At 44.4% G+C, this 21,637-nt stretch overlaps 1 pseudogene across 1 annotated transcript in view; it reads right to left on the bottom strand.

The window, feature by feature from the left end:
* Positions 1-394: 394 nt before the first annotated feature.
* LOC144806350 (uncharacterized) overlaps positions 395-21,637 on the bottom strand; it is a 31,769-nt pseudogene continuing 10,526 nt past the window's right edge. The window contains exon 2 of the transcript XR_013605773.1: positions 395-3,020. The product of XR_013605773.1 is annotated as an uncharacterized LOC144806350 (transcript). The remainder of the gene's footprint in view (positions 3,021-21,637) is intronic.

Raw genomic sequence — 21,637 nt, 5'->3', positions numbered from 1 at the left:
ATCCCTTGTCACATTCTGTAAATTCATGTGGTTTCTCACCAGTGTGGTTTCTGATGTAGTATTTATCTTTGCCTAGTAATAAATGTATTTTTGCATTATGTACATTCATAGGGTTTCTCTCCTACGTGGACTATCTGATGCTGTATAAGATGCGAATTTCTAATAAATGCCTTCTCACATTCAGTGCAGTTGAATAGTCTATTTCTGGTGGGGATTTTCTAATGTTGCTTCAGCTCTCCATTGGTTATTAATGCTTTGTCACATTCAGTGCACTCATATAGTTTCTCCTCCGTGTAGATTTTCTGAAGTAGCGTTAGCTCTCTCTTTGTTATAAATGCTTTGTCACCTTCTGTACATTTATATGGTTTCTCCCCAGAGAGGATATTTTGATGTCGCTTCAGCTCTATGTTTTTTCTAAATGCTTTTTCACATTCTGTACATTGATGTGGTTTCTCCCCAAAGTGGACTTTCTGATGTTCCATTAGATGTGACTTTCTAATGAATGCCTGGTCACATTCTGTACATTGGTAAGGTTTCTCCTAGTGTGGATTTTCTGATGTCGCTTTAGTTCTCCATTTCTTATAAATGCTTTGTCACTTTCTGTACATTTATATGGTTTCTCGCCAGTGTGGATTTTCTGGTGTTGCTCTAGCCCTGCAAGTGTTATAAATGCCTTATCACATTCTGTACATTCATATGGTTTCTCCCCAGTGTGGATTTTCTGATGTAGCTTTAGCTTTCCTTTTGCTATAAATGCTTTGTCACATTCTGTACATTCATATGGTTTCTCCCCAGTGTGGATTTTCTGATGTAGCTTTAGGTTTCCGTTTGCTATAAATGCTTTGTCACATTCTGTACATTTATATGGTTTCTCGCCAGTGTGGATTTTCTGGTGTTGCTCTAGCCCTCCAAGTGTTATAAATGCCTTATCACATTCTGTACATTCATATGGTTTCTCCCCAGTGTGGATTTTCTGATGTAGCTTTAGCTTTCCTTTTGCTATAAAGGCTTTGTCACATTCTGTACATTCATATGGTTTCTCCCCAGTGTGGATTTTCTGATGTAGCTTTAGGTTTCCTTTTGCTATAAATGCTTTGTCACATTCTGTACATTTATATGGTTTCTCCCCAGTGTGGATTTTCTGATGGTGCTTTAGATCTCCATTTCTTGTAAATGCTTTGTCACATTCTGTACATTTATATGGTTTCTCCCCAGTGTGGATTTTCTGGTGTTGCTTTAGCGTTCCATTTGCTATAAATACTTTGTCACATTCTGTACATTTATATGGTTTCTCCCCAGTGTGGATTTTCTGATGTAGCTTTAGATCTACATTTTTTGTAAATGCTGTGTCACGGTCTGTACATTTATATGGTTTCTCCCCAGTGTGGATTCTGTGATGTAGCTTTAGATCTCCATTTCTTGTAAATGCTTTGTCACAGTCTGTACATTTATATGGTTTCTCGCCAGTGTGGATTCTGTGATGTAGCTTTAGATCTCCATTTCTTGTAAATTCTTTGTCACATTCTGTACATTTATATGGTTTCTCGCCAGTGTGGATTTTCTGGTGTTGCTTTAGCGTTCCATTTTCTTTAAATACTTTGTCACATTCTGTACATTCATATGGTTTCTCGCCAGTGTGGATTCGGTGATGTAGCTTTAGAACTTCATTTCTTGTAAACTCTTTGTCACATTCTGTACATTTATATGGTTTCTCGCCAGTGTGGATTTTCTGGTGTTGCTTTAGCGTTCCATTTGCTTTAAATACTTTGTCACATTCTGTACATTTATATGGTTTCTCCCCAGTGTGGATTTTCTGGTGTTCCTTTAGCTCTCCAAGTGTTATACATGCCTTATCACATTCTGTACATTTATATGGTTTCTCCCCAGTGTGGATTTTGTGATGTCGTTTTAGCTCTCCAAGTGTTATAAATGCCTTATCACATTCTGTACATTTATATGGTTTCTCCCCAGTGTGGATTTTGTGATGTCGTTTTAGGTATCTACTTATTACAAATGCTTTGTCACATTCTATACATTTATACAGTCTCTCCCCGGTATGCATTTGTTGATGCTGCTTTAGGTTTTTATTCTTTATGAACACTTTATTACAGTCAATACATTCATATGGTTTCTATCCGGTGTGGATTTTGTAATGCTGCCTTAGATTCTTCTTCCTATGGAACACTTTATTACATTCTGTACATATACATGGTTTCTGGTGGACACTCTGATGCTACATTAGGTCTTTCATTGCAAAGAAAATGTTTCCACAATCAGTCAATCAATATGGTTCTTCTCCAGTATGATTTTCTGATGTTGCACTTGCTCTTTCTCTCCCTAATAAATGTGTTGTCACTTTCTAGATATTCATACGGGTTCTCTTTTGTGTGTTCTTTCTGATCCAGGTTAGCTATTCAGTCGTAATGAGAACCTTATCAGACTTGCTTCAGTATGTCAGTGTGTTATTTCGTCAATGTATACCAGGTGATCCCTAAGAGTCAAGTACAGACCACATTGGGCAGTTTGGGTTTTCTGCTGTAGAAACAGACTTTGGCGAGGCATTAGCCTTCAAGGAAAGAATTTTCGAGGTGCACTGTTTTTACATCACTTCCTACACAAGTGATGTTTAATGGAGAAGTGTGGCTCAATGGTTAGAGCGGCAGACCCTGATGCAAAGGTCTGGCCCGGGACCAGGGTTCAATTCTTGCCTCGGCGGCTCTTGGACTCAATTTCCCCCTGACCTGATAATTCTTGCCTCGGTGCCTTTTCTAATCATGGGTCCCACTCTGCAACTCTGGGCAAGAGCTTGCTTAATCTCCACAATGGCCCTAACAGCGCTAGGATGCCTGGCTTAACCTTGGGGGTGCCCAGGAGTAGACAATCCACAGGAAAACCAGGAAGGGTTCCACAGCGGTATGAATACAGCGCTACGAGACCCCTGGGTAGCAGTGCGCTATACAAGTACAAACAAACACATTTAATGGCTTCACCTTTTTTGTTCTTTAATGCATTTATTTCACCTGTTGGAAAAAAAAAACACTGGATAAGCTTAAATGGCAGGTCCATCACAAAAATCTATTGGCATTTAATGAGACATTTAACTGACCACATAGACAAGAGCACTGAAGAAATTCTAGATTACACTTTCAATGTAAAGATGCAATAGGCAGAACAAGGGAATACGATTCTTCCTTGACACCCTCCTATCGTGGAGTGTAGAGAAACCAAGACTCCAATTGAGTCTTTTGTCAGCAGTTCTGTGTAGATCCATAAGTGTCGGATTTGATGGGGCCAGAGACTCCGCATTTACATCCAAACGTGCCTTTGATGTGAGGGAAACTTCAGAGAGTGGTTCTGAAGTGCACCAGTATCTCTTCCAATCCCAGCACTCACTCCAGATTACCAAAGGGAGTTATCATTCCTTTGTATGGGGTCCATCTACTACCCTGTGAAAGGTAAGAGTGGGCCCCTTCCTTCCATCTGCCCAGAAAAATCCATTGGGATGCAGATGGATGCAGATAAGTGCAAAATCACACCCAACCCTTGCAGTGTCTGTAGCTCTCTAGAAGGAATACACAAAGGGGTCGGTCACCTAGGCCTGACGTGTATTAGAGACAGGGTGTAAGGCACATAGAGAAGTACAAGCAGAGAAAAGTCCACTTTCTAAAAGTACCTTTTCTAAAATAGTAATGTTAAATCCGACTACCAGTAAAGAGGATTTATCATTACCATTGCAAAGATATAAAACATGAAACGGCTACTCCTTTCCAATCAGGAATTACAGCTTAAAGGTATTCTAAGGAATTCCCAGTTCTAGCCAATGAGGGGAGTAGGCCTTACAGCAGTGAAAAAGTAATTTAGCTGTTTGTCACTACCAGGACATGAAAAAACATAGAAGTATATGTTCTGCCTTTTACTCACATAGCGTCTCACACTTTGGGTTACCAAGGGCCTTCCTTAGGGGTGACTTATATGTAACAAAAGGGGAGTTTTAGGCTTGGCAAATAGCTTTAAATGACAAGTCGAAGTGGCAGTAAACTTCACACACAAGCACTGCAGTGACAGGCCTGAGACATGGTTTCAGGCTGCATATGTGGGTGGCACGGTCAGTGCTGCAGCCCACTAGTAGCAAATAATTTGCAGGCCCTGGGCACATCTAGTGCACTTTACTAAGGGCTTATAAGCAAATTAAATATGCCAAGTGAGTGTGAGCTCATGTTACCATGTTTAGGGGAGAGATCAACACTTTATCACTGATTGGCAGTGGTAGCGGGTGCAGAGTCCTAAAGTCAGCAAAAACGAACACAGAAAATGGAGGGAGGCAGGTAAATAATTAGGGAAAGACCACCCTATGGCTGTCGGGTCTAACAGAGCCTTTTCCAGTGACTGGACCACACAACAAAGAGCATCACATTAACGGCAGAAAATGTAATTAATTGTTGTAAGGGAGTCCTGTATACTATCAGAGAGCCTGTGATGAGACCCAGACAATAATCTGAGCATCCTTCATATAGTGTAACTCCAGAGATGAGGCTCTGACCAGATCTACACAAGGAACAGGAGGTTTACAACCATAATAAACACACATTGGCAAAGTCAAGAAGTCTCACCTTTTAGACATATAGGCTTTGCCAATGCTGCACAACACCAACAAAGAACAAGCATTTGCAATGCAAGAGGTCTAGCATTTTTTAGAGTTGGAGCTATTAGTGTAAATATAAATATTTTTTACTTATGCGTTTAGTAGTGGATGGATGTGATGGCAATTGTGTGTTTTACAATCAATTTATAATCAAGCGTATGGTTTGTGTTGTGTTTCTGGTCTATGGGGCTTACTGGAATACAGTTTAAAGCAATCCTGGATTTGTTTTAGCAAATAAATACTATGCAGTTATTAAGGACACAACGAGAATGCTTTATTACATAAAGGAAAATGCCGGGTATGGAAATATTGAACCCAAGAGAATAAGAGTCACCTGATAATTTTATTTGTGGGTATTTAATAATGTTAAGCAGCATGATGGTGCTAATTTTACCTGGTTTTTAACACCCTGTTGGGTGGCTGCTTTGAATCTGGTGTGATTATCCCTAGGGCCCCTCAACGAGCAGAATAAAGAGAAAATTCCAGGTTGTAACTAGTAGGTTTGTGCACAGACTAATCAAACCTCGCCGGAGGTTGTAATGATAGGATGAGAATGGAGACAGACTGGGGAAGCACTGGATGCATAGGCATGGGGAGCAGAGACACGATGAGCAGGGCTACAGTGAGACAATGTGAGCTGAAGCAGACACAGGAATTACAGGTTATGAATGCAGCGATACAAACATAAACCAAAGGGGGTGTATTTTGGGGGACACACATTGAAGCACAGGGTATCAATAAGGCATAAGGTAAAAAGAGGAGGATGAACACCCGTCAAGGCACAGAGACTGGGGGTGCAAGCAATGGATACACAGTGGGAGCGAAGATGACTGGTGAGAGCAAGCATATTGCGGGGAGGCAGGGATACAGTGAGCTCATACAGCCGCGGAAAAACCAAAGTGATGTATCTCTGCGTGAACCCATTAGGTAGCAAAAAAGTGTCCTGAATTTTTACTCTCATCGTCCTAAATTTACACCAATGATAATTGGTTACCCTAGGTGGTAGGGGTGCATAGAGCGCCTGGTGGGCCTAGGAGAGGGGGCAAAGGCTGGTGCCTGAGAGGAGGTAAATGGTAGGCAAGCAGAGTGCTTCAGGTGAAGGAGACAAAGAAAGTGCTCCGGGGAGAATGGGCAGTGGGGATTGCTTCAAAGGAAGGAGATTCTAAAAGAAAAACCCAGTGCTGGTGAATCGCATTCTCAATGACATGGACTCATCATGTAAACCTACCTAGTCAGTAAAGACTTTGAGGGTGGCGCCATGTCAGGTTTTCACAATATCCACCTGAATCCTATTTACATGCTGTAATGAAAATGGGAACCAGAATGGGTGTGTAGGCTGGGTTGGGTGACCCTAATGTATAAACAATTAGAAAGCATGATCACTATGCTTCCACAAGAAGAACAGTCATCTTTTTGATGCTAATAATCATACCCAAAATTAAACTCACTTTTATAAAAAATAAAAAAAAACAATGCTCTAGCTAGGAAGGCATGTGTTATTGATATGTGATGGTGCAGAGTTTCGAAAGGAACCCTGGTCAAGAAAGCCCCCCCAGCGTAACAGTTAACAGCACTAACCATGTGAATTTGAGTGAAATTTGTGGGAAGAATTCAGAATTTAATAATAATCCACATTTGTAAAGCGCACAATCACCCGTTAGGGTCTCTAGGCGCTGGGGGCCGTCGGGAAGATTAAGCAAGCTATTGCCCAGAGTCACATAGTGCTGGGCTAACCTGCCGCCGGAGCCGGGGATCGAACCGTGATCCCCAGATTCCAGCGTCAGTCGCCCTGGCCGCGGCGCCACACCTCTTCCACTATTTATGGTTATCCCCACGAAGCTTGCACTGATTAACATTGTCGTTTCTGTTGTGAATTAAATATGGCTGTTTTAATGGGTTTCCTTTTTTGCGCAGGCACGTAATGCATGATGTCACATTCTTGGTGGGAATCTTTTGCAGCTGCGCAGTAGTGTTTTAACTTGGCCGCTAATATAGTGTGGGGCCGGGTCAAGCTTAAATTGGGATTTTAAAGTGTCATTTAATGTTATTAATGCCAAACGCAATAGGGATAGTAACAGTAGTTGGTGGGAATGTAGAAACATTTCGATTTGTATAATTCTTTATTTCTGAAGGTAACAAATGTTTCTTTCTGATTTATTAGTTTTGCTTTTGTCACTGGTTGGGGTTGATGAGTTGGAGCTGCTATCGTTGGCACGCATGTGCCCATGGGGGAGAAAACCGCCATATTACATCCTAAGAGTCCTCCGGAGGCCAAGGTCACCACACTGTGAACTGTGGGAAGAAGCTGCCACGAGAAAGCTTTGCTCAAAATGTTGTTGTATCGAGGGAATGGGAATGGTAAAACAATAACTGTTCAGAAAGGTACGTGTGTGACTTAACGAGATGTGCTCATCCCATTTCCCCATCCAATCAGAGACTGAGAACCCAAGGTATTGAAACATTTGGAATTGTTTCCAAGGTGTAGAAAGTATATAATAGGGCGGAGTCCTGTCATAAGAGTTCATTTGGTCCGTCAGTAGCCATCAATGCTGTCGGTCAGAATTGCAGTGGGAAGAGAAGCAGATAGAGAGCTGTCAGCCTGAATCTATATCAGGTGATACCACACCCAATCAGAATTGCTGTCGGGAGGTCCAGTGGGTCGATCGAGTGAGCAGAGGAGTCGAGGGGAGGAAGCTGATACCGAAGTTAGAGAAGCCTGCAGAGCAGAGTCCGAGGTCCCGAAGTCCATCCAGAGTGGGGAGTCCACCCGATGTCCCGTGGGTTGTCCGGAGTTGTTATCCTGAGTCCCGCTCCATTCCTGGTCCAGAGAGGGGAGTTCTGTCCGGTGTGACATTGCATGTCACTATCCAAACTTTTTGGTAATTATGAGCACACAGGTACCTGAGGTTTATTAGATGGTGCACACTCCTATACCTTTGCTATGGTATGCTTTTCATTTCAGGCGTTATTTTCTGCAATCATTTAAGCGCCTGTTTTCTATTGCAATCTGTGACTTTGTAGGGTTTATAGAGAATATTTCTCTTTCTATTACCTTATGCAAAATTCTTATGTAAAGATTGTTAAAACCTCCTACAGGTGTGGTTATTCAAGACAGCTAATTAGACAGATTAAAAAGTGAGTAAATCCTTATCTACCAGCCACTTCAACGCCAGGATCCAGGGCTTGAGGTATGGGAAGACCTCAAGGGAAATATATGATAGGAACGTACGGGTAAGTATTTGGATCGCCAAATCGGACTGGTGCGGATGGGTGAATGGGGCCCAGTGTGTTCAGTGTGTGTTTGTGAAGCTTGTCAGGTCCGGCTCGGGGAAGCTTGCGCGTCATCAGTAAAGCGTGGTAGCAGAGGGATGGTTAGGGTATAAGTGGCTAGGTAAGGTAAGTAAATGAACACAACTTAGGCGACGTACTGAGGTGAGTAAAAGACGTGGAAAGGATCCAAAAATATATGTGTCATATGTGTTAACTAACCTCTCTATGTACCTGTTACATGTTGTCTGGAAATTCCTAGGAATATTGAAAGCAGGTAGCAACTGGTAGTTACACTGCAGTTTAGGTTACTTGTTTGGTCAGTGCTGAAGAGTTACGCAGGACTCGAGGCACAAAGTTAGGGAATCAAGAGTGTATGACAGTAAAGGGCTCGCTAGCGAAATCTTGGTCCTATATTACCTAGTAAGGGTAGCATCAGGAGAATAGTAGGAGTGCCGATACTTAAGTGAAGGGCAAACTGGAAAGTAGGTTCTGCTCGCAGTACGTGAAGGATAAGACGGAATTTGTTTTATTTGTAGTATGTGGAGAGAAATATAGAAGAAGATTTTATTCGTAAGTATGTGCGGATTTTAGTTTAGAAGATCAAACATAGTAGCAAATGTTTTTATGTTGTTCTGAATAAAAGCGCAAGAAACGCGAGGGAAAGAATCAGTCGTGGGAAAGTGCTGACATCACGACAGACCACGCTGGGATTGGAGTAACCAGCGGGCGTGTAAGGGAAATTGTGAAGGAAGGGTCAAAACCGTGGGAAGTAGAACTGACGTAGCTCAAACGCAGCAACAGTATGGGTTGGCAAATAAATAAAGGAAAAATCCCGGGTGGTTCACCGCAGGGATTGTATTAAGCATTGTGTTTTAAGGAGTGTTACACAAATATAGACCAAACCCATATGCCGTTCTACTACACTCCAAGGAAGGTTTTGCATCCTAGTGGACAAACTTTAGGATATGCAGGAAGACGATTTTTAAGCGAAAGAGTAGCAAATATGTACAGCCCGAACAAGAAATTGACACTTATGGGAAAATTGAAAAACTTGTTCAAACCCGACAAACGATAAGAACGAGGGAGGGCATTCTTATCGCTCCCCCTGGAACACCCGTCTCTCACATGGCATTTGAGAGGGGTTACCATGCTTGTATATGGGTAGAAAATTGGGCAGAGTATACGAAAGATGATGGAGTATTAGCATTCCCGGAAAATGGTTCCTTTAATGGAGAAGAATTACATAATTTGAGAAGGAGAATGAATGAGCTTGTGCCCCCGACCTAGGATGACGCAATATGAGACGTTAGAAGAATGGGAACTAGAGGCTCTCGATCAAATAAATAAGAAGGGCTCGAAGGGTCTGAAGGAACTTTATCCAAGGTTACCTAAGGATAACCGAGAAACTAATGAAGTATTGGATAGGAGCAACCATGATCGAAGGAATGTTCCCCATGAGAGAAGGGGAGGAGTTTACTGGCGGAAAATGTACTGAAAAGAAAAATCGTTTGAATCCTATGAGTAGTATGGCATATGAGGATGACTATTTAGATGATATATTGATGAAAAGACCGCCTCCTTACCAGGAGTGGCATCCCTCTCCAAGTGCCCCCACACCAAGCTTACCTATAACGCTAGTTCCGCAAGTAGTGCATAAACCAACAGAAGAAAGAGGATTGCATGATAAGGAAAGAGCTGCCATTAGTAAAAACAGGGAAGGATTAATCCAGAAAATAACTCAATTAGGTGCTCATCCGGAAGCTTTAACGATTCCAGTGACTATTGGGACAGTGGTACCACTATACGGGAACCAATCCGTTGGTCCGAATCCTGTAGCATTAAGCACACCTACCACTTTGAATCCTGTAGTACAAAGTTTAACAAACACGTCTGTACCTGAAATACGACAGGAAACAATAGTCAATGATGATCAAATGAGTGAATGTGAATCAATAATATCCTTAATGGATTTGCCCATAGGAGGTAAATTAGATGATACCCGAGAAGAACCATTCCTCGAGCTCGAAAAGAGGTAAGGCTAGATCCTGGCTCGAGCACTCAGAGTGGATCAATCTTTACTCCTGAAGAAATAGAGAGATGGTCTTGAGAAAGAGAAAGACCAAATCAGTTACCGGAAGTCCTAGACTTATATAAATTAAGAGTAGAATTAGAGGAATTGATAGCAGGAAATGTGGGGTTAGACCGATTAAACACCTATAGTGATGCTGAATTGTTGTTTATGTGTAAAAGCATCACTCAAAATGTTAAAATATATCATGAAAAATAAGTGATTTGACATTGTCATTAGACATTGACATTGGGAGGTCTAAAGCGTTGCAACGACCCTACAGAGCAGAATTTAGTGAAAAGGATCTGGAACACATGAATGTATCAGGAAGGAAATTACAGATTAAAGAATTGTTGACGACTCTTCAGAAATGGGGTGACTTGGAAAAATAGAGGAACAGGTGGACAAAGAAAAGGGATGAAGCCCAGGGAAGCAAGACTGCTTCCAGATATGCGTTACAAGAAAAAGACAAAGTAGAAGGGGTTTTTCAAATGAGAGAAGTACCCGGAGGAGGGTATGTGCATGTTCCATGGACAAGACAGGATATACTATCCTTTACGAAGGACTTCACCAAACTTAGAGATAATCCTGTTGAATGGTACCGGCAGGTAGACCGATTTGTAAAAGTGTCAAAGGTATAATTAAAAGACTTAGATGGACTGTTTGAAATAGTAGTGCCACCAGAATTGTGGACAGAATGTAAAATCACTGTAGATTGGCCAAATGAAGAGTATCCCAGAGACCCCAAAACAGGAGCCCCATCGCCGAACGTGATGAGAAAATATGATCAGGTAGTTACCTATTTGATGGGGAAAACCCCCCTAAAGAAACTGATTGGGTAAGAATTAACCGTACTACACAAGAGAAAAATGAATCTCTAAATGCATATTATGAACGATTACTGCAAGTATTCAAACAGTATAGTGGAATAGATAATTTCACTAGCAAAGACATGGGACAGTTTGTGTATTGATTTGTGACAGGATTGAAACCTGAAATCGGAGATATGATCAAACAGCATATGTTGTGTTGGCAAATAAAACCCATAGATGATATACTCAATAAGAGAAAACAGTTAGAGAAAAAAGATTATGTGGGCACAGGTGAAACTGGTGGAACAGCAAGAGCAACTGTTGCTCAAGCAATAGGAGGAAAGAACAGGGAAAGGGCAGACCACAGGGGAAGGCAGAGAAGGAAAGTTTAAGGGAAAAATGAATATAGAGGAAGCAAAGAAGAAGTTCCCGTGTCATGGGTGTGGAAAATTGGGGCATTGGCAAAACGAGTGTAAGAATGTGCAAACTAATAAAGGTCCGAACTCTAATTTACAGGCGGAGAATGAGGAGTTAAGGAACCCCAATCAGCAGGGAGGGGGACCACAGAATCAGTTACCAGTTGCTCCTATGCAAAATCACTCATCCCAGTCCAGACATAGTGCAGACAACGGACGCCAAGGAGAAGGGGGTAAGACGAATTATTTAACGACTCAATATCTTTTGCAGGATACTTTCCTCTCAGACCTCGATGATTGACAGGGCCTGAGAGGGAAAGAAAGGGGGTGAGGGCTGGGTGCCTCCTTAGCAGTGGATCAGTCAGGTCCTTTTATTTAGGGTCTAGTGGAGGGGAATGATATCACCTTCCTCTTGGATACTGGCGCAAGTAGGTCCACTGTGAGATCGGCAGATATCCCAAATCTTTCCCTCTCGGGTGAAACTATCCAGGTAGAAGGCGTAGCCAACAATACATTGAGAAACCGCTCACAGATCCAATGGAAGTGAGAATAGGGAAGTTTAAGCAGATGCATAAATGTGTAGTTTGTGATTCCAGCCCCGTTAATTTGCAAGGTAGGGATCTTTTGTGTAAAATGAATTGTACCATTTTTTGCACACCGGATCGGGTTGCAATACAGACACCTGACAAAGATGGAGTATACAAATTCATGATCCCTGAACAAGACGCTCGAGCGTTCACGTTAATGTCCCAAAGTGATTTGCCTAAGGAAATACAGACTGCAGTAAATCCTAAAGTATGGGATTTTACAGGGAAAGAAGTAGGATTGATAGCAGATGTTGACCCAATACAGGTAACTGTAAAGGAAGGAGCGGTATTTCCCAATACATGCCAGTACAAAATGAGTCCGGAGGTAAAGGCAGGAGTGATGGAAGAAATTGAGAGAATGCTTGAACAAGGTATATAAGCTGAAGTGATGGGCAGCCCATGTAATTCACCGATCATGGTAATTAAAAAGCCAAATGGGAAATATAGAATTGTACAGGATTTGCGAAAAATTAATAAAATTGTGGTTCCTTGTTGTCCAGTAGTTCCAAATCCAGCAGTTATTCTTTATCAGATACCATCACGAGCCAAATGGTTCACAGTAATAGATTGGTTTCTTTTCCATACCATTGCACCCTGACAGCAAATAATTGTTTTCATTTAAGTTCGAGGATCGTGTGTTTATGTGGAATCGGATTCCACAAGGCTACACGGAAAGTCCTTATATATATTCAGTCAGATCCTTAAGAAATGTCTTGAGTCATTGATGTTGCCCCGACGCTCAGTGTTGGTGCAATACATCGATGACCTATTGTTAGCATTGTTGAACCGAGATGACTGTGTGGTTGATTCAATTGCACTCTTAAATCTCCTAGCAGATAAAGGACATAAAGTATCTCCAGAAAAATTGCAGTTCTGTTTGGATGAGGTGAAGTACATAGGTCATTTAATTCGACCAGGAAAAAGGCAGGTCACAGTGGATAGAGTAAAAATCATCAAAGGAATGAAACTCCCGAGAACCCAGAAAGAGGTAAGAATGTTCCTGGGTGTCGTGGGTTATTGTAGGCAGTGGATTTTAGGGCTTTCTATGTTAGCAAAACCTCCGATTCAATTGACCAAGAAGCGAGAAAAAGACCCTGTAGAGTGGGACGAAGAAAGCAAAGACGCATTTGTGGCCCTGCGGCAGAGCCTTTGCGAGGCCCCTGCACTAGGGTTGCCGGATTATGCAAAGAATTTTGTGTTGTTTTTCTGTGAAAGAAATGGGTGTGCACTCTCGGTGTTAGCCCAAAGGCACGGGCTCTTGTGGAGGCCAGTGGCTTACTTTTCTGCCACCTTAGATCCAGTGTTGGCTGCCTTGCCAGGATGTCTGAAAGCGGTAGCAGCCACCTACATAAGTACTGAGCAAAGTAAAGGCATTGTTATGGGACACCCTGTGAAAGTACATGTTCCCCATGCTGTGGAAATTGTGTTGACTCGTACCAAAACTCAGCATTTGACACCCAGCCGGTTAACTAAATATGAGCGAGTGATCTTGGGTGCTGAGAGCGTGACTATTGTGAGGTGCACCATCCTCAATCCTGCGACATTATTTCCAGATGTTAAGGGAGAAGAAGTAAAGGAGGACAGTGAGATCGAGCATGACTGTATCGACTATACAGAGTTGTGCACCAAACCGCGTACTGATATTCGAGACGAGCCTCTTGAAGACTCACCCAATGAGCTATTTGTTGACGGGTCATGCAAGTGCGATGCAGCGGGAGGGACCCTCGCTGCATATGCAATTTGTACATTGGAAGGGATAGTCGTAGCATCCTATTTACCAGGCGTAATATCTGCACAAATAGCTGAATTGGTGGCTCTTACAAAAGCCTGCAGGCTTGCCAAAAATGAAGTATTTACAATTTACACTGACAGCCGTTACGGCTATGGGTTGTGCATGATTTTGGCTAGCTCTGGATGCAAAGAGATTTCGTGACTTCTTCAGGAACCCCTATCAAAAATGGAAAATTTGTAAAAGACTTGCTAGAAGCAATACAGTTCCCGAAACGAGTGGCAGTGGTAAAATGCACTGCTCACAGGTCAGGAAATGACAAGGTGACTGCTGGGAACAGATATGCTGATCAAGTGGCACAGCATTGTGCACACTATAAAATTGCCATAAATACAGATGGTGGAGATTACGGAAGCAATTGCCAGATCATGCTACTTGCAGGCGTAGGTACCTGGGAGGAAGTACGGCAACTACAGGATGAAGCCGATGAAGTAAAAAGGGCAGGTTGGGAAAGGACCGGATGTCACCAGAGGGGAAATGATGATGTATGGGTGTATGTGGATGGAAGACCAATTATGCCTGATTCCAAGTTGTCCCAAATGGCCAAAATGTATCATGGGGATACTCATGTGGGACGAGATGCCATGATAAGTTTATTTAGACAGGTTTGGTTCAACCCACAGTTCAGAGCCATAGCAGAGAGCCTCTGTCAAAGATGTTTGATTTGCCAGTAAATGAATCCCGGAAGAAAACGATAGTTGCCCTAGGAAGAATAGGGAAAGCTTGTAGTCGCTTTTTCAGATTGCAGATTGATTTCATTCAGCTCCCAGTCTGCAGAGGGTTGAAATATGTATTGGTCATCGTGTGCCTGTTTTCCAAATGGGTAGAGGTTTTCCCTACACGTAGGAATGACAGCATCACTGTAGCAAAACTGTTATTGACAGAAATCATCCCTAGGTTCGGTTTCCCAGTAACGATTGAGTCAGACAGAGGGAAACATTTTAATAACAAAATCATTCAAATCATCTGTGAAGCTTTCAATGTCGAGCAAAAACTGCACTGTGCATACCGCCCAGAGGCTTCTGGAGTGGTAGAACAACTGAATGGCACCATTAAATGCAGGCTTGGGAAAGTGTGTAGGTCCACTGATCTGAAATGGCCCGATGCCCTGCCCCTGGTTCTCAATGGACTCCGAAGCATCCCAGACAAGAATACGGGATTGAGCCCCCATGAGATCCTGATGGGGAGAGCCATGAGGCAGGCCTGTGTTCCAGGAAATAAGTTGTTGACCATAACTGATGACTTAGTACTGGAATATTGCAAAGAACTGGCTGACCAAGTGCGTTCTCTCTCTCACCAGGTTGGAGAAGACGCAGTTGCCAGATAGCTGAATCCAGCGCATGACCTGAACCCCGGTGATTGGGTGGTTGTGAAAGAACACACTCGAGAATCATGCCTAGCACCCAGGTGGGGTATACGCAGAGGGCTCGGGCCCGCAATGTTCTTTTTTCCCCGTCTACAGTGAAGTGTGCACTCGCTATTTTAACCTGAGCTAAAGCGACTTTGAGCTGAAGCATTGTCAATCTGAAGCGCATTGTCAATCGGAAGCGCATTACCTTCCCTGTGCGCATGGCCCGAGGCTCCTCTCATCACCTCCCTGCTCCTCACTGCAGCCAGGAGCCCCCACCTCCAGAAAAGGCCCTGGGTTTCCCGAGGTTCCTCTCATCACCTCCCTGCTCCTCACTGCAGCCAGGAGCCCCCACCTCCAGAAAAGGCCCTTGGTTTCCTGAGGCTCCTCTCATCGTCTCCTTGCTGCTCCTCAGCTCAACCCCCACCGCGGGAATCCGAGTCCGCCCGCTCACGCGAGATGCGTGACCATTGGTGGGGCCCGGGGTTCTCTTCCGTGCGGAGCATAGAGGAGCGCTACGAAGCGCACAGAGGCGCTTTGGAGTGCCGTACCTTCCAGGAACGGGGCAAGAGGCCCCGAAGATTGCAAAACAAGAACTGTGGCACCATCCTTGGGTTAAAGGAGTAACTGAACTGCCACAAAAAGAACTATTTTAAGTGAACAAGATTCGAAGGAAGCAGCTTACCATCAAGAAGAGAAATTGCCATTGTTTTACAGCTTGTGGCCAAACTAAAACGTTATCAAAGGTCTTGTAGTAATTTGCCTGCATAGAGATATATATTTTTACATAAAGTATTCGTATTTTTACATAAGCACAGCCTGGTGTCCATTTGTGGGGGGATTGATACATTTACTGTGTGTGTGATTACAAATGCTTTACCTAGAAACGCCTGAAGAATAGCCTTGGCTGCTCACGCCACGCACCTAGAGGGTGAACAAGGGTAATTCTAAGGGGTCATCCTTCGCCCTGACTTAGACGAGAGGTTCCCTGCTTGTCACAAGTGAATACTTGCGCCAACCAGAGACCCCCAATTCTAACACTCCCCATTGCACTAAGCAGCACAGCAACGCACATTTGGTTATTCTAGTATATGCTGGAAATTGTGTAATGCATTTTTGTCTCTCTCTGTGGTCTAATGAACAATTGTACTCCAGATTTCTGTCTAGTTTTTTCAGGTGTGCAAGCTATAAGATATACAACTTATATGTAACTGTATTCAAGCACCATTCTCTCGAGCGCCTACTTCTGTTTCCTGGGAGCAAAAAGGTAGTATGCTAAAAGCGAATCAAAAGGCCTCCGTACAGCAGGGCCAAGCTGCAGATACTGTTGCCTCCTTCTTTCAAGGTCTTGTATGGGGAGGGTGGGGGGGATGACTGCCCAAACAAGAAATCCATAGTGAGGCTCTGTTGGATGGGGGAGGACAACTTCCAGACCTCTACAGGCTTCCACCAGGGAGTATCAGCAGTCCCCTCTGCTCCACGTGAACCACGCAAACATTACGAGCTTACTCACCCCACTCGGGGCGGAGTCTACGCATGTTGCACTCTATTCAACTGTATGATACTCTACTCTACCCTCGTCCAATGTGCGCCACGCCACTCTACCATATTCCACTGTGCATTACTACACTTTACTGCACTCCACTCTATGCCACTGAACTGTATGCCACTGCACTGCATGCTATTCCAAACTATGCCACTCTAGCGTACACCCCTCCAGTGCAAGCCACTCCACTTTATGCCCCTCTACTGTAAACTACTCTACTGTACACTGTTTCAGTGTATGTTAGTGTGCTGTACGCAATTCCCTATTCCACTGTATGCCACCCACTCTAAGCAACTTCTCTATATACAACTCCAATATACGCTGTTCACCTCTATTCCACCCCAATTTAAGCAATTCCTCTATATACAACTTCAGTGTCTGCTATGCCACTCCACTCTACCACACTCCACGCCACTCCCCTCCCCTCCTCTCCTCTCCACTTTATGCTATTCCACTGTACGCCACTCCACTGTATGCTTATCCACTATACGCCAATCTATACTACGCTATTCATCGGTATGCAACTAAACTTCTCCTCTCTATGCTATTTCACTCTTCCTACTCTACTGTACACCACTCCCATTTATGCACTACAGTGTGAGCCACTTGACTGTACCTCACTCCACTGTACGCTACTCCACTCTACAGCAGTGCACTGTTTGTCACTCAAATGTATGCTATTCCACTGTATGCCACTCCAGTCTACACCACTCCACTATGCACTATTGCTCTTGGAGTGAGTGTGAGCGCGAGACACAGGTGGGCGAGGTAACGGCTGAGGGGAGGAGTAGGGCTTACAGAGGGAGCTGCAGGTGGTGAGCAGCACGGAGGCACTGGTTGTGTCCGTGTAATGGGCCAAAGGTGCCAAGCTCCGGCTGCGCGAGTCGGGACCGAGGTGCGGGGCTGCTGAGAGCCGCTGCGCTAGTCGTTGTGACCTGTTGTGACCTGTTGCGACCTGCGGAGGAGGTAGGATGGAGTGGAGGCGGTGATTTAAGGCATGGACGGTAAGGACGGGGCCAGCAAGTCCTTTAAGTGAGGGGAGAGTGGAGGTGGCGTCTGCTTGTCTGTGCGCATTTCGAAGTTTGCGCTCTGTTTAAAGCGAGCCCCGGTGTAAGCTCTTCTCCCCCTGGACGCTTTTGTGCTCCGCCTGTAAAACCGCCCTAGCCGGTCCCGAACCACCTTGGGTCTTTTTTCCTCTGACCGGTGCAGGTGCAGGCACCCAGCTGGGTTGCCTGCAACGCACCATTCAGCGACGGCGCCTCGGTCTCTGACCCAAGCCTTGGCTGCCCCGCGCAACCTTCTCCCCTTGTTGTCTAGTCGCTTAGGGCCTCTGCTGGCAAAGACCTCTTCAGTTTCGGTCCTGCTCCCCCCGCACCCCCAACACCCCTAGCCTGTTTCCATCACTGCTGGCCCCATAGCTCGCAACTGGGCGGCAACGGCTCTTCTCCCCCATCGTGTGACCCCACTGACAGTGGGGCTACATCAGGGGGGGAGCGCTTAGTGCGGGCCTCAGGCTAGAAATTAACTGGGTCCAACGGATAGGTGCCTGCAGGCAGGGGGCTGGGAGGGACTAAGTGTGCGGGGGGGGTGCCCTTGCTTAAACTCTGGCCACACATCTTGGTTGGCTATGTTCATGTTTATGACAACATAACTCCAAGACAAGGCAAGACCAGCAGCCCTACGAACATTCAGGTCTTTTCGACTAAGTAAATACATCTAAACGTTGCCGGCAATATAGAGAGTGTCTTGAAGAAGCCTTCTCCCGTTCAAGTCTACATCCTTACTGGCTTTGAACAGCCGCTTGAACAGCCCGACCAACAATAAGAAGAGATCAGGGAAAACAAGAAAACCCCCGTCCATAACAAAACGGAAGAAACTTAAAAATTCGGAAATCATTGCGGAGCACCCCCCTGCTGACCATATGAGTCCATCGGTCGCCAAGGCCGCACTGAAGGTCTCCAAATCTCTACAAAATGGATGGCAATATTCCAATAACACAAGTACGGTCTCCCTATGTGCTCCATCTTCGAATGGCTTAAAATCCTTCACCCTTCTGGATTATTTAAATAAAAGGTCCGGGTGGGGCTAAGTCGATTTTCTCCCTTTCAACCCTTAGAGGTAACTAAGCACTGCGATATTGAGCGAACCGCAGACCCAAATACGCACCCGTTCCAATTACAGTCAACACTAATCAATAATCCTGCTCCTGTTATGGATGTGTATATCTTTGGCACTGCACCCGTTGACCAGAACATCATCTCGGAGGACTTGGGGAGAGTCTTTCAAAACTCATCACCAAGTCACCAACCTTTTTCAAGTCAGTTTTCTCCCCAACATGACCTCCACAAGCAAGAAGCTTCTCCTAGTCAATTACCCCCTCTGACTTTAGCTTTCAATCAAAGCCTTCAAACACAGCAACTTCAGCAACCAGAGATGTCTTCAGCTCCTTTACCCCAAATCTACGACATGCGCTACATTCCCCAGCGCTACATTCTCACTTAATCTTTCCACAAATACACACACAAAAGGTTCCTGTATCCAATTTTGACATATTCAGTTCCCCCACTTTTCACGCCCCAAGCCCCTCAGAGGGAAGCTCACACTTCACAAATCTTCAACAACATTCATGCGCACCATCAGTGGCAATAGTAACCTCCCCAAAACTCAAAAAATTGATTCTAATGACCAACTGTTAGCGGACCTGTCCTTTTTTTAAAATCCTCAGAACTCGCCTAATTCAACACCAAAAACAGAGCCACAGCAAGATGTCTCTACAAAACCGAGCATTTGGCCCCAATTACTTCATACTTTTCAATCGACAGTTACCGCTCTAAATTATCACTCGGACAAGTTGGACATGCAGGTTGACCTGCTGAACACTTTAGCACTGTTTACAGCTGGGATCGATAATACATTGGACAAACTAAATAATCTAATTATAGGAGCACAACCATCTTCCAAACTAGTTCAATCGGTTTGCTGCTGCTCGCCCATTATCGACTCGCTGTCCTCGCTTCCAGCCCTTTTGTCTACCGTCATAAGCGAGGTTAAGCAATTGAAGGGAGGCAATCGATCTGGATGTTTACACCAGCTTACGCAAAAGTCCTCAATTGAGAACTCCAAACTATTCAACTCCTTGCACGGCTCAGTGGCCGTCTCACAGCCGAGCGGGGGGTCGGAATCTTTAACAATTGAGACTGCCCACCAAGAAGTCCGCCACTGCTCCAAAGGCTCCTTCACTCCAGCAGGGCTGACCACGCCATTGGTCACAAATATTGAGTTAGCAAACGGGCATTCGTACCCTACCAGCGCCAATGTGGCAACGGCTGACAACCCAGCCACTGCGGCCACTCCTACTCCAGAAACACTTCCTGTTCCCCTGCCTCACATTAGTAAGAGAGAGCGCAAACGCCAGCGCAAACAGAGAAACAAATTAAGATTAAACCCAACAGTCGACCATCCCAAACTATTAACGTTATTTGTAAATGCCATCAATAAAAAAGTTCCAAGTGCCCCTCAATCAACACCCAGGGCAGCAACTCCTAGTAAAAAGCCACTCAAGGAAGATTCAACCTAGAGTGTCTGTCAACAGACTCCGGGCTGCGGACATGATTGCATTATCACATCTGCATAAGCAGCGGTATTCGAGTTTCAACCCTTCACTGAACCATTAAGGGTCAAACCTAGTGATCTAATTCAATCAACGACTACAGTCATGATAACACGACCCCAACCTGCCCTCACTTCAAGCTCATCTTGGCAGGGTAAACCAAACATTGGACCCAGCTTTTCAAAAGTAATCCACAATAATAAATTAATCCCACTATCAAAACACCCAGACATCGAGCAGAGGCCCACTAAATACTTCTCAGCCTCGACTGGGCCTAGATGTAGGTTCTTTAATCGATAAAACCCCCCACCTCAATGCAAGCCCGAATAGTAAGGGTGTTAAATGCGACACACAGGGTGCTAAAATACTCTTTGCCCCCGAATACACCTCAAAGGGTCGGTACAACACCCTCAATAGGTCAAATATAATAAAATTAGCGAATAGAGTACCGGGTTTTGAGGCCCTTACATCGGATGACATCGAGTCTATTGAATTCCTCCCACCAAGAGGTACACAACCCTCTGAGGTAACTCTGGTGTCACTCAAATCAGCAACCTGGGCACGAGCATTCCTTGAACACAAGGCTATCTTCCGGGAATGGGGCATCAAAATGTAGTCCCACAACCCCCCAGGCTATCCCACAGTGCTATTAAACCACCCGGATACTTTGCAAAAAGTCGAATGTACTCAATTAGGAACCAATATTAGGCCTTATTCAATCCTAAAAAAATGCCCTAGGTATAACAGAAGCGAACTCAATTCCCTTGAACACAAACCTTAATCAGGATAAACCTCAAGATTGGGGGTGGCTCACGGCAGCCCTATCCCGCAAAAAAATGGCCTGACCACCTGAAGCTCCACCTCTACACTCAAGCTGTAAGGCCTCGGTCCAACTAACACCTCAAGCATTTTCATCTGTAAACTCCTCAATCCCTGAGCGAGATTCTTCATTTACTCTGTGCTCATGGAATATTAGTGGTCTCCAAAACAAAAGCACTAACTTGGAGACACACTCTTTCATATTTGGGCACACTGTAATAGCACTCCAAGAGACATGGGCTATTCAAAACAGCCCTGTGACCGGCTTCATTGAATTTTGGAAACCAGCAATTAGAGACTGTTACTACGGCCACCCTAAAGGGGGCCTGTCGATCTATGTTTCCAACAATCTAAAAGGTCCGATTATGCCTCTAAACTTCGACGAAGACTGGTTACTGGGCGTTAAAATCAACTCTTGGAGTAAACAACGTCCACTCTTACTGCTCAACATCTACATCAACCCCAGTACGCTCACAAAAAAGATTCATCTAATCCGCTTAATGAAAATCGTTCGCGGCCTGGCTGTGAATCAACCTCATGCTGACTGTATAGTCACAGGGGACTTCAACACAAACCTCTTCCAGGGTAACACTGAAGATTACGAAGGGCTAATTCCATTTGCACTCGCAGACGCAGAGGCACAGTCCAAACCACCAAACCAAGACTACTGTGGTCTGGGAGAACTTTGTGTGCTGCAACTTCATACTGCAGGATTTCTGATAATGAACGG

The sequence above is a fragment of the Lissotriton helveticus genome, assembly GCF_964261635.1.
Source record: "Lissotriton helveticus chromosome 1_1 unlocalized genomic scaffold, aLisHel1.1 SUPER_1_unloc_65, whole genome shotgun sequence".
NCBI classification, from domain to species: Eukaryota; Metazoa; Chordata; class Amphibia; order Caudata; family Salamandridae; genus Lissotriton; species Lissotriton helveticus.
This window is presented reverse-complemented; position numbering and strand designations above follow the sequence as displayed.